Source organism: Melopsittacus undulatus, chromosome 13 (genome assembly GCF_012275295.1).
Source record: "Melopsittacus undulatus isolate bMelUnd1 chromosome 13, bMelUnd1.mat.Z, whole genome shotgun sequence".
NCBI classification, from domain to species: domain Eukaryota; kingdom Metazoa; phylum Chordata; class Aves; order Psittaciformes; family Psittaculidae; genus Melopsittacus; species Melopsittacus undulatus.
The window spans coordinates 443,180-456,895 of NC_047539.1; the positions used below are offsets into that span (position 1 = coordinate 443,180).

The following is a 13,716-nucleotide window of genomic DNA, read 5'->3' on the forward strand; positions in this document are numbered from 1 at the left end:
GTGTTACCCGAGGCTATTCGGTACATTCTGTATGATCAAAGCAGAAATGCAGCAGCTTCTGACGAAGAGTTATCATGGCAGAGGGGAAAAAAATACCAAGGAAGGAGAAAAAAAAGACACAGTGCTACAAAATACCAGGTCATGCCACCAAAGTAAACACCCACAGGTAAGTTCATAACATGAGGCCACACAATGGTGGAAACTGCACGTGTTTGCTTGGTACAAATCACAGGCTTCCACCAGCAGTCAGCAGGAGACATGTGTCAGACAGCATAGAGGAGAGATAAAAGCAGAGCAGTGAAGAGAAAAACCAGCAACTTATTTGTAGGATGAAGACAAGAATTTGTGCCTAAGAGCGTCTCCCTGCATAAGTGTTTTCCACATAGACAGCTCAGGAGACATTACCAGAGCAGTTCTCTGTTATGAGAGAAGACAGTTCCTAGTAGCCAACAAAGTGTTCCCATGAAACATGTCCATGTTAATCTCAAATGAATACAAGGCCCTGGGACATGTTAGTTTCCCAAAAAGGAGGGTGGAGCAGAGTAAGAAACCATATGGCCCCAAAATAATCTTCCACAGACACATCCTATTGTATGCTTCCATAGTTGGGGTCCAATTTCAGAGTAGCTACCCATTAATTCTCCAAGAGTCATCTGAAGTGTCCTTCATTTGCTCCTAGTACTTAATAGTCTATTAATAGAGCACTGGTCATACCTGGAAGGACAATTTTGCTGTTCTGTGAGGCTGCACGCAGAAAACTCATCATAGGGCCACACTAAACACACTAAAACCACTACATGTTTTGATAGTTCTTTGTGAATTGCATTGTTCATGTGATCAAAAAAATTCCTGAAGTGTCTTGATGCTTTGAATTTCAGGATTTGACATACAATATCTCGGTTTCCTGACAAACTCTGAGTGCATCCCAAAAGATTCAATGATACAGTTCAGCATGGATGAGCTTCCAACTCTATGGTTGCTGTTGTGCTTTGCTGTAGCAGATTCCAGACTTCCTGGATCCTGAGTTACATCAGAAATACAGTGAACACCACAAAATAGCCAGGTGTGACAAATGACTTCCCCATAACAGAGCTGTGTTCACTATTGGGAATCAGTGCCTGAACAGGAAAGCTACCTTGTAATGACATTAATGACAAAACATTTAAAAACTCAATCACATTAAAAGGGCAAGTTTGGTTTGGTTTGATTCACTTCATCATTCTGCTTGCTAAATTTTACAAGAAATATTGAGTACACAGAGATCTACAGTTTTAATTCAGTGTTGGAGATTGTGGTCAAAGCATTTAAACTCAATGGTTTAAGACTGAACATATATATCAAGATGACAGCACTGAGCAGTCCAGATTAACTGCTGCGAGTCAAAGAAAGTTGCTTTTGAAAGTGATCCTTGGTTTTGAAAACTGAGCCAGTGTTGATAAGGCACTTTGCTACCATTTTACATACTGAAACTTAGACAGGTCACTCTGGATCCAAATAGAAACAAAAGCAAAGTTCAGTTTGGTGGCACATCAGAACGTGGCAGCTCAGCCACTTGCTCTGGTACTGGAGCAACATGGTAGCATCATGCCCTGACATCTTTGGGTTCTCAGGCTGAATGAGCAGGGACCCAGGCACAAGTAGCCTGGCAATTGCTCCAAACATAAATCCAGAGTGAACTCAGACTCCTGCTCTGGAGTCTGAATCTGGTGATAGAAGGATTGCTTTTGAAAACATTCCAGCCTTGTCCTGGATAGCTGCATTACGTTATTTCAGTATCTGCACTATTCCCTAAACTACACTTTAGCAAGTAGAAGAGGGATTGTTGCACATATTATGGCAATGTCATCTATTTATTTTATGCAACTGGAAAACTTAAGGGCAACCACTTCAATTCTGTGCTGTGTAGAGTGTTCACAGTAACACCTGCTTACTTGACAGACAGAAAAAAAGCCCTTATATTCCTTCTTTATTGCAATTTATTACTATAGCTTGAATAGTTCCTAGTGACTTCCTAAGATTAATGTTAATATTCCAATCAGAGTCTTCCCTCTGGAGTTTTATTATGGGTTTTGAACATTCATTTCATTTAACTTACACATGGGAGCAAGTCTGGTGGTTCCAAAAATATTTGTAGTTGGAAATCACAGTGATTTTTGTTAGGCTCAGTGCCAAAGAAATCACAAATCAGAAGTCTGTTATAGAGTAGTTCCAATTTCTTGGCATCAAAATTCCTCTTTATGTATATGCAGAGTGTGATATTTTCCCTAGCTATATGGCACTCAAGGTTTACTGACAAATGCATTGCTTATCTATTTTCCAAGGTTTCTGGTAGAAAACTAGTTTGTCTAGCCAAGTGGGGATTCCTAGGGATTTTATGGACTTCCTGTGTGAGCCAGAGCCTGCCCATTGAGTATGCATCTTTCTTTATCACAGCTGGTGTTTTTGAACCAAAGTGTGGAGTAGAAATTTCATCCCTGATTTTTTTTGGCTGGATCGATTGTTTAGTCTAGGAACACTCAAAGAGACTTTCTAGGTGCTGGAATTCCTCTTTCTCTTCAGTCAGCAACTGATGTTGTATGGTGTACATCAGAGTCCAGAGTAACATCTTAGTGAGCAAAGATTTATGTTCATCCTAACACTCCTTGACATTAATGAGTATTACAGACATGTATCCCCATGGATTAAGTTGAGAACATACCCCAGAGTGTGTGTGGAGTTTGTTATTAGGGCATCACACTATTAAAACCAACAGAGAAATTCCAAGGATAAGAAAGCAATTGGATCTCTTCCCTTCTCTCTGCTGGAGCACATGTAAGAGATACACTTTAAAGCTCCTTCTATTTCCAGCCCTCTCACACCAGTTCCTGCATTCATTTTTGGTTGCTAATGACTTCAAAGAACTGATGCCACTTTTAAGACATTTCCCATACAACATCATTAGAAATATTTTGCTGGCAGAGATTGTTTCTGTAGCTCTGTAGTGTTCCCTAAATAAGGAACTTCCATATAGCTCGGGGAGCTAAGATAGCATTTAGTTTCCCCTCAACTGACTGCTTAAGGGACTGGATCATTACAATGGGATGCCCCTGTACATTCTGTTATCTAGGGATTGTGACTCCTTAATGAAGCATTATGGATCCTCTGGGAAGTGCCAGAGACCACAGCACAGGCACACCTGATAGTGCATCAGCTACCAAAAGGATACGCTAACTCTGGCTGCTCAGCTCAGGCTGGTTTCTGCAGATCTGTGTGGTCAATGTTTGCTTTTCACTGCCACTGCTCCAGGTTTTGGGTGTATTTCAAGTGCAGGGCTGCATTATCTGTACATCCTGGGGACAATTCAGCTGCAAGCCAGATAAACCATACACAAATAAAGCCTTCAGGATTTATATTGGGCTATTGGATCAAGGCTAGATCTGCCTTGAAGCTCCAAGTAAAGCTGGGGCTTAAATCCTACAACAAAACTCTTGCATCAGGGTTCTTGGTTTTTCTTCACAATGTCCTAGCTATGGAGTGGAGTTTTTTAGACTAATTATCATCACACGTGATATTTATTAAGCCTTGTGTAGTCCTGCCCATATCAGCTAACTGCAACATGGAAACAAAACCTTTATGTTTTCTCTCAGAGTCACTTGTGATGTTTTGGAGAAAGTTTTTATAAGAGAACCCTGAAATACCTAAATGGGAAGCAATGGTCACTGGATCAATCACTTCCCTCTGAAACACACCCATTTCTCCCTCAATAAAAGAGGAATAACAATACCAGCAGAGCTTTCTAAAATACTTTGAGATCTATGAAGGCAAAGGGTTGCTTGTAAAGTGTTTAGAACACCTCAAAAAAAAAAAGGTGCTATATAAATGCATATTTATTACAGTGCTGACATTCTTATGGCAGCTCTGAATGCAGAATCAAAAGCAGAGGGGGTAGAATATAAGTCAGAATAAGAAACTGTCAGCCTTTAGCCTGTATCATAAACTGCTTTGAAACGCTGCAGACATTCAGAGAATCCAGTTTGCCAATATTGTATGTGCTACAGTAATTACACCAATCTGGAATATAAATTTTCCTCTCCCTTCCTAAGAGAGGGCAAAGCTCTTTGGGATATACATAAATGGAGCTCTAATCCTACCAACTTTAATGCACGCACCTAATGTTCAGCAGCATAGTTGTCCCACTGATTTCAATAGCTCTACTCAGATGCATGTGTGGGAGTGTTTGCATGATTAGAAGTTAACAGTAGTAAATGCACAGCTCATACAAGATCCCTCTGTGAACAATCTATTTCTGCATGCAAGTGATGATTTTATTGCTGTTCTGTAATTCTGAGTAGTGGCTTTGTGAAAAAGCCTTATATTTTCTAAAGCAGGAAAATGTTTCTGATCGTGTTTTTCATTGCTAAGCTCTTTGGGGGCTAATTAAAAGAAGTATCTGTTAAATTTATTCATTACTTAGTTCTTTGATAGTAAGAGGCACCTGGTGTAAACATTACAAAGAAAAGCAGCAGCAGCCAGACCTCATCAAATATTAGATGCATTAGGACATTATATTTAGAGATATGAAATTGGTTTTAATGACTTCAAAAGGAGGAAATGCCAGAAAGAGCATAATGTGAGCAAGCTCAGTAAAGCTGTCATGAAGACGCCTGAGCCCACTAAAATCTAGGAATTGTACTTGCCCCCCCCCCCCTTCTCCTCTCAATAAGCAGCAATTCCAGCTGCAAATGGCAAAAATATGTGTAAAGAACTCCAGGACTAACCAAAACAAGCAGCAGGTAAGATGGAGCATCCAAGAGAGTGTCTACACTTGAAAGTACCATCACTGGATGACCAGAAGACAGTTTGTTTATATTGAGTTGACTGATTCAGTGAATCGAATCCTGAATTTTGACCCCTATGATTTAAGGATGAGAAATCCATCCTTCTTTTGGGGGATAACATTTACACAGGCACTTAATGTTAAGGGTATGTGTTACGTTCACTTGAGTTTACGTTCAAAATGCTTAGTAGTTTCATTCTGTTCCCATTACACGCTTCAATAAATCAGTAATGAATAGTGAAGCAATACTTTATAACTAAGCACTGTCCCAAATAAAGCTGCAGTAAATTCATGATCAATAGACTTAATGCAAGTAAAGAATATCAATAATTGTCCTGAAAAAGTTCTCTCTTCATGAGGCAATAATCTATCCTAAAAGTAGATTTCATCTTAAGGCACTTTATTCTAACAAGGCGTATTCATTCACACTAATTTGAGAAAGGCAATTCATATGAGTCCATTTGATGCTAGTAAGATCATTGTCCAGTTTTAATAGGATGAACCACACCATCGTTTCTTGTTTAGAGAGTTAAGTTTTGAGATAAGTGTAATATACATGACTGCAACCAAAGAGGTAGGAAGATTTATGTTACAAGACCTCTAATTCAGTAGTAGCAGGGCTACAGAAGAATTTGGCTTTTGTAGACTAGAGGAATGGTGTTTTGTGGCCTCTTAGAACACCATGAGCATGATCTTTTCAAAGGGTCATTTCCCAATTTTAAAGCAACAGTTTTGATGACTTCTTTAATTGCATCAGAGGTGCCTCATTACTAGGGCAGGAACCTTTCCGCATGCCCTTGCAAACAAAATAAAGACATTGATTTTCCATCCTGCCCTAACCTTTGGAAGATGTCGTCTCTGCCAGTACTGCACTCTCTGGCCCTGGAGAAACTTACCAGTTCAATCCTGACTCTCAGGGAACCAAGCCACCTACTGAATCACAGCCACACTTTCTGAGGCTAACACCTGTGTTTTCCTTGGAGATCACCCCATCCAAGAACTAACCAGGTCAGACCCTGTTTCACTGCGGAGATCCAAGCAGCAGAATTGACCAGACCTCCAGAATTAAATGTAAAACATACCACAAAGCCTCAGAGGACTCTGAGAATTAGGAACTGTAACCAGGAAACAGAGTCCCAGCTCAGAACTGCTGCTTGCAGGGTACAAGTACAGTATGCTGGAGTATGAAGTCTCTATTCCAGGTTTTAAGTGACTTCAGTGACAGGGCCTTGCTAGGTTTAAGATGTCTAGACAAGGGGGAGCAACAGAGACTATAACTTATAAAATGACTCATTCTTACCAGCCCTATATGTGAGGCTTCTGCTTCCACCAAGCCAGGTGACATTTAACCGCAAAAATATTTAACCTGGTTTTTACAAGGATGTGCATCATTGACTATGATAAAATACAGGGATGTGGGAGAGTCAGGATGCAGCTTTTTCAGTGCTGTTCCATCTAAAGAAAAAAAGGCAATAAAAAGGAGGTCTTGACATGAGGAAAACATCCCAATGAAATCCTGCCTTTTAATCTCAGCCACAATCTCTGTTCTAATCATCTTCCCTGTTTTTTAATCCTCTGCTGCACTTCGGTTTTTAATACCCATTCACTTTATCAACTTCACCTGTCTCAAAAGTCAATAAAAGCAGAGGCCACATTTTTAAAATACAGGCAAATGAACTGAGGTACCAAACTCCTCAACTTCTCCAGATGTGCCGACTACTCACAACTGTTAGTAACTTCCAAGCAATGCATGGGTGATCAGTGCCTTTAAAAAATCACTTTGGTGCTTGAAGAACAGCACTAAAAACAACAGAGGATAATACTTTCAAAAGCTTCTGATTGAAGAGTGAGTATTTTACTTTCAGAAGTGATTTAGGAACTTGGGAATTCAAGAACTGTAATTCCCATTCCCCACCCTCCCATTTTCTGAAATCCAGAATTATTTTTGTGAATAGTGTGCAGATACTTCTTTTAATACACTCACTCAGAAGTTTTAGGCCTGACTCTGAGAGAGAGGCAACATTGTGGATGCAGTTTTACTTCCACCCCTCCTAGGTGGAAGGCTCTCATAGAAGTACAGGGTTTTTTCAGTCTTTCTCCTGTTACCATTTTTTCCTGACATCTGTTCATCACTAAGCCAGCAATAGATTTAGTGTCCCACTATGATGTATATGAGCTTCTAAAACACTTTTAGACGAAGGAAGAGATTGCCAAGTGTACAGAGAGACAGGCAAAGCCAATAATGTCATAGCTTAAGCCAGCTTGTTGATAGAGGAGGTTTACAGCTGTCATTAGTGAAATGGAGAAGAGGGCCACTGGTATAAACTCACAACAGTGACAGCTATAGATCAGGGAAAAAAAAAACCCTCACCACATGGCAGCATTTTACTGCTTAACTGTTGGCCTCAAATTCTGTTAATGTTTAGCTAATGTGCTGATCTTCAACATTTGGATTGCTGCTGGTAGCAAATAGTCAAACCAACCTGAGGCCTTCACAAAAGTGTGTTGACTGGCCAGAGCCAGATAAAGCTTAGTAAATCTTCCTACTGGTAGTCCAAAGGCATCTGGAGCTAAAGGGGTCAATCAACTTGCACCTCCTTGATCTGAGTTATCTGGATTCTTTAGCATCTGCTGAAGGCAGTGGGGAGTCTGGGATGCTACAGATGCAGTTTGCATGTATCCACATGCACTTTATGAATTTGGCCAGTTTCTTTGACAGACAGAATGGTTTGATCTTGTCTCTGGAAGAAAGGCTTGTAGGTCACTTCCTTTCAAGCTCCCAAGAAGTCCTCTACCACCACAATTGTTACCTATCACTGCATACTGAGCTGAAGCAGTTAACTATGCAGCACAGTGGAGTTATGTTTAAAACATAGTGGTTTCAAGCCTTGCTCCTCCTTGGCAAGATACATTTTTAATAGAAAGGTAGACATTATTTTCTCTGTATCTTTAAAGAGGAGGAAGATTCTCTTCTCTCTTGAAACAGTTTCACAATAGCCTAGCTCCTGTGATCCTAATGAAGGAAAGAAGATTCAGAGCCACTAAGAATTTAGGAAAGACTGTTGTGTATTACAGTACCTGCAGTACTAGTCTGATGCATGGTGGTCAGGAGACTGACCTCTTCTGAGATGGTTTCATGGGTCTTTGAGTGGAACTAGTGACAGCAGGCAGTACTGGCACACTGGACAGTGTGGCATACTGGACTATAATAATGGTTGGAATCTTAGATACTATGAATATACCAAGACAGAAACTATTCCAGCAATTGTAATTAATTTTTCAAGGTAAACTTCTTATTGCTGTGCCCATGTTAAGCTACAGATGACTGTTCCAGAATCTCTTTTCTTTGATTGAATTCAAGCTCTTACTTTGGAATAGCACTTCAGTTTTCCTTCCTTAATTTAGATAAGGTTTGAATCACATTTTACTGCATTCATTTTCCTTTGGGGTTTTTTTGCATGGAGAACCCCTCATGCTTTCTGATCTATAATATCAGACACCACTCCTAAAATGATCCTAGCAACCTACCTGGTTTCATCAAAAAAAGTTTTCTCTCAGCTTGCCTCCTGGCCTGAAGTGTTGCTTAGATCTCTCTCACTGCAAGAAACCTTCTCCTCTTCTGCTATTCATCATAGCAATTTCACATGCTCTCTTCAGCTGTTCTCTCCATGGGCTGGTGAAGCTGGTATGGTTATTATCCTCTTTATCCTGTACAAAGTACAAAACAAAGGGAAAAGAAGATTATTTATGGATAACACTGGAGACCACCCATATAGCAAGAAAAATTGAGACAACACAGTTGTTTTCATGGTTAGGGCAGTTATACGCATGCATAGCTTGGATTAGACAGTCCTTCCCATTTTACTTCTGTTCTGCAGTAAATATTTGTAACTTTGCTGATAAAGCAATCCTGGATTTCTCAGCTGGGATTCCATGTGGACAATAAGCTGTGGGCCTGGAATGTGGGATCTCATTCTGTAACAAGCTTTCTTGAATAGTCATTTGTTCCACTCTCTATCTTGGTCATGAAAAATCTGCTCAGGAATCAGATGGCAGAACAAAGCCTTTAAATAGAGCTGCTTTGGCTATATTATTGATTGTTTGTGAGGCCCATGGAAATAGGTTATAAGGGCTCCAAGGCATTAAAACATTCTTTATTGTGACCTAAATTCAGGTAATTTATGTATAGGAACTGGCAACAGCACAATTTTTAAAAGATGTTATATGATTTCTATTTAATGCACATTATCTTTGTTTCAGTCTTGTTCTACTCATGAGCAAAAACACATTACTTGTTCATGCCTGCCCTGCCTATGCGTACTAGAAGCTTCTGACAACAGCCACTGCATCCTGGAGTTGTTCAGTGTTATGACCATGTGAATAAGCACAGTGAATAAGAACCTGAAGGGGGGTAATGTGAATAGTGCCCATCGCTGGCCAGCCTGTGGCCTTGAAGCTCTTGTAGCTGAGATGTAGCTCAAGACATCCCTCATGGCAGGATAAATTGTGTGACCAGGAATAGGGCAGTTCCAACACAGGGTTGCTGATCTGAGTTCCAGCTGGGAAAGATGCTCACTCCGAGGTCAGCACCACTGGCTTGCCTCTGACTTGGCTTTCCTTTTAGCTCAACACATTTTGCAATGGGACACCCAGAGAATTGTCACCATCTGTCACCTGTAAATTACTTTCCAAATACCTGCATACACCTTCAGTGCACATCATCTGCATCCCACAACTAACCTAGAGGAAGGTTTCATTTTCAACTCAGAGGTCAAGACTTTTGGCCACTTCTAAGTTCACTGGTTTACAGTCACTAGTTTCTTCCCAAAGAAAGAAAATACCCAAGAAGAAAGAGACATAGGAAGATAAGGATGACGTCAAACCTCAGCTTTACAGCTTTTTCCCTTTCTGAACAACCAAACAGCAATCTGCTCACTAGGGAAGCTGCCACACTACATACTGCCTATAGTGGCCACATTTCTAATGTAAATAACATCTTTGTTTAGCATTCTTTGTCTTTCTGCTAGGGACAAACACATGCAAGAGCTGTTTAGACCTCTCTGACCTCTTTATCTCTTTTTCCCCTTCCTTCAACATACACATTCCCAGTTAGTCTTCATCTGACATCAAAATTCCCTTTGGGATGGTGTTAGGGTTTTATTACTGAAGTTTCTTATTCCAGGCCTCTTATGGTATTGGCTCTGGCATTTAAGGAGATAAATTTTGGTGTATGCAAAGCAGGAAGATGAGACACGTGGGATGTTCAATGTGTTCAATAGGTAGTTGAGACAACATCTTCTCTATAAAGACTATTTCAAAACTGGAAGCTGAAGTTGAATGCCCTATTTAAATGAACTATTTAAATTCAGCCTAAATTTTGTCATTTCCTGCCCTGAAGAGCAGCTCTCTAACTGTTTTGAAATAAAAAGACACAAATGTTGGAAGGATACAAGTGGTCAATTGACCTCATCAGTGCTTCATGCTGGTGCTAGGCAGGAATTTTCCAACAGGCCTTTTTTGGGGGAGGGAGTGGAGCAATGGGAAGACAGAAAATGCTGATCTCAGAACTGAAGCTTTTTGTGGGAAACACATCAGTTTCAATAAATGCTTGCTGGGAAGAATCTTCCAGCCCAGCTTGAGACTGATGGACAAAACCTGATTGGGAAAGGATCCCAGCATAGCCAGCAGCATAGTGGTTAGCACATTCCCTAGTGATGTCGACTTATATCATGTGATAAAGATTGAGTTGGGTCCAAATAAAGCAGAGCAAGCATTTCACATAGTCTTCCCACAGTCACTGCAAATACCCCAACCTCTGAGCCATCGTCTCATGTCTGCCCTAAGGAATGGGATTTTCATGGAGTCAGAACCAATCCAACAGGAGTTATCGTGCTAAACAGATTGATCCTAGTCAAGGAGGTGTTTTAGAATCATAGAATAGTTTGGGTTGGAAAGGACCTTAAGATCATTTAGTTCCAACTCCCCTGCCATGGGCAGGGACAACTCCCACTAAACCATATCACCCAAGGCTTCATCCAACCTGGCCTTGAACACTGCCAGGGATGGAGCATTCACAGCCTCCCTGGGCAACCCATTCCAGTGCCTCAGCACCCTAACAGTAAAGAATTTCTTCCTTATCTAATCTAAACTTCCCCTGTTTCAGTTTGAACCCATTACCCCTTGTCCTGTCACTACAGTCCCTAATAAACAGCCCATCCTCAGCATCCCTGTAGGCCCCTTCCAGATACTGGAAGGCTGCTATGAGGAACATAAACATGAACCTCGTCTTCTGACTCTTATAGGACCTCAGAACCAGGCTTTGGCATATTGTGACCTCAACCTCTGTCCTTCTCACTTGCTCTCTCATTAACAAACAGTCTTTTTATTTTGATGAGACAAAAACTCTAAATCATCCACACTTGTTCTACAGCAGATGTTTTGCTTTCCAGCCAGCTTTACTCAGCATTTCATACAAGGGATCCCTTGGTCTGATACCAGACATTTAACATCTGCCCAACTTTAGGTTTTCCATTGTAACCATTTCTAAAAAGTGACCAGTATATACAGAATGAGAAGCAATTTCTATTACCTCAATAGGCTGTGAACCAGGCCCCAAATTCTTTGACAATTCCCCAAAGTGTGCTGTGAGGTTTCTTTCTATAATAGAAAATAAAAGATGTGTTCTTTACAATAAAACATCATTTAGGGAAGCACAGTAGGAGACCACATTAGAAAGGTCAGTGCTCTGCTGGTCTGTTTTCTGTACGTTACTGTTTCTTAATGTCTTATTTTTCTATTGCTAATCTCAGAGAGAAACTGGCAGGAATTGTGCAAGATCCTTGCATAGCTACAATCAGATCATCTCCTTGTTACAGCTCTGTAGCTACTGGAGAACTGGTTTCCACTCCTTCAGCTACTGCCTGTTTCTCACTATGGTCTTAATTATTGCAGAATAATGTGGGATGTATCAGATAAGTGACAAGAAACGAGCTGTCATCAAAAAAGGTTTCAAATCACCAACACCTGATTTTTATAGTGTCAAATTTTCCCCAATATGGATGGTTAATAAATTCAGAAAGCAGTGAAAGAAGAGAGAAAAAGGAGGAAGGCATGATGTGCGAGCGTGCTGAGGAACACCGAGACCTCCTGGTATTGAGGGAGGCAGTGACAGATTATCTCACATGGCCAGAGAGGTACCCATGATGTAGAGCAGGATTGTGAAATAGATTTTCATATCCCATTCTTTGGCCAATAATTACAACTCTCTTTCTGAAACTAATCATATATATAGGAGGAACGATACTAGCAATTGTTTCTTCAGCCTATCCAACAGCTTCCATTTGGCAAGAAGCTCTTTTCCAACCCTTTCACAGTATAAACTAATGCTTCTTCTGAATTAGGATCTGCATTTACATACAATTAACTGGTGGCTGGGTGACAATCTAAAGGAGCATTACCTGAAAGCTGATGAAGAATAATGGTATTATTCTATCATTACTAGAAGAAAAGGAAACTGTACACCACATGAAAGGCTGGCCAGCTACTACTGCCACATAATGGATGGGTACACTGCTGAGTCAATACTCCTCAGAATACAGAAATTTATCTGCAAAGACAGACATTCTGATGTCCACATTAAGACACCAGTAAAATGTACAGCACAAATATACCACATATGTCTTGGTTATTCCTCTTTGCATACAGGTTTATTTTGTATCTTCCCCCCACTCCCAAACATATTCGAAGACATGGGAGGGAGGGGGGAAGAAAGAATTGAATTAGTGTTCTAGCAAGCAAGCACCTCATCTTACCAATGTAAGGGGGGGAAAATCATTTCCAAACTTGACAAGAGATAAGCTACACACAGAACCTACTGAATAAGAGTAAGATTTACAACTTGAGTACAGACAGCAGGCACATCAGAGTCCACCTTCAGCAATAGAATGGCTGCAGCTGAAGGGGAAACTCAAGCACTAATGATTCTTTGTTAGTACGCTTACAACACACCACAGGAAAGACACACAAAAAACTCCTGTGAAAAATTCTGAGTACATTGACAGAGGAAGAAAACAGACCTTATAGAAAAGTCAACATTTGTTAAACAAAGCAAAACACGGTGCTGAGATTACAGCTCAATTCAAAGTGAAGCCAGGCAATTTCACAGGTAACTGGAAGGAGTATTGGGAGAGAGAAAACTCATGCATCAGATAGACATCTGGTGATTACAAATTAGAAATGGATATTTACTGAGATAAGATTACCAGACCCTGGACTCCATTTAGTTTCTTGCCTCTTCCTTTGCAGAATTTAGTTCTGGTTGCTGGGGGTATAATACACTGAACTATTGTATCTTCATTTGGAAAAGAGAGACATGAGGAAAAACACAGTCCCATCTGTTAGTGTAGGTGGGCATGTACATATATCTATCTGCACATGGCTATGAATGTTTGGCAAACACTGAATGCTGATGGAAGCTTTGAGATGCCGAGAGTAGAAGCAAGAGCCTGAAAGCTCTTCACCAAATAAGGCCTCTGTGCAACAGATACATTCAAGATGTAAATAGAAAGATAACATACAGTAATGTACTTGTGCTCTCTAAGCTCTCTTTCTAGTTTCTCTGCATGAGAAGCACAATTTCCAAGAGTTCAGTTCCCATTTAAATAGCAAAATCATGAAAAATCCTACCAGCACCCTGGAGTCTATCAGCACAGCCAACTGTATTTCATTTGGAGCAGCAGAGCTACATCAATTTGCACTAGGCAGGGAGCTTCTGTTTCCAAACAGACCATGAGGAGAGTTATGACCTGCAAATCAGGCCAGAATATCCTTGGCTCCGTTTCAGGATGCAAATACTGTTTTTTTCTCTTAGAAATATTAAAATTGAATGATCTAGTGAGGAG

At 40.5% G+C, this 13,716-nt stretch overlaps 1 protein-coding gene across 2 annotated transcripts in view; it reads right to left on the reverse strand.

Moving 5' to 3' along the window:
• Nucleotides 1-13,716, reverse strand: part of MYL10 (myosin light chain 10) — a 63,912-nt gene that overhangs the window by 39,606 nt on the left and 10,590 nt on the right. Inside the window, exon 2 of one of the 2 annotated variants that reach the window (XM_031055089.2) lies at nucleotides 8,345-8,524. The gene's annotated coding sequence lies outside the window, so the exon portion shown is untranslated. Of the gene's footprint in view, nucleotides 1-6,116; nucleotides 6,137-8,344; nucleotides 8,525-13,716 lie in introns of those variants that run through there. The other variant, XM_031055090.1, reaches the window with a different exon arrangement.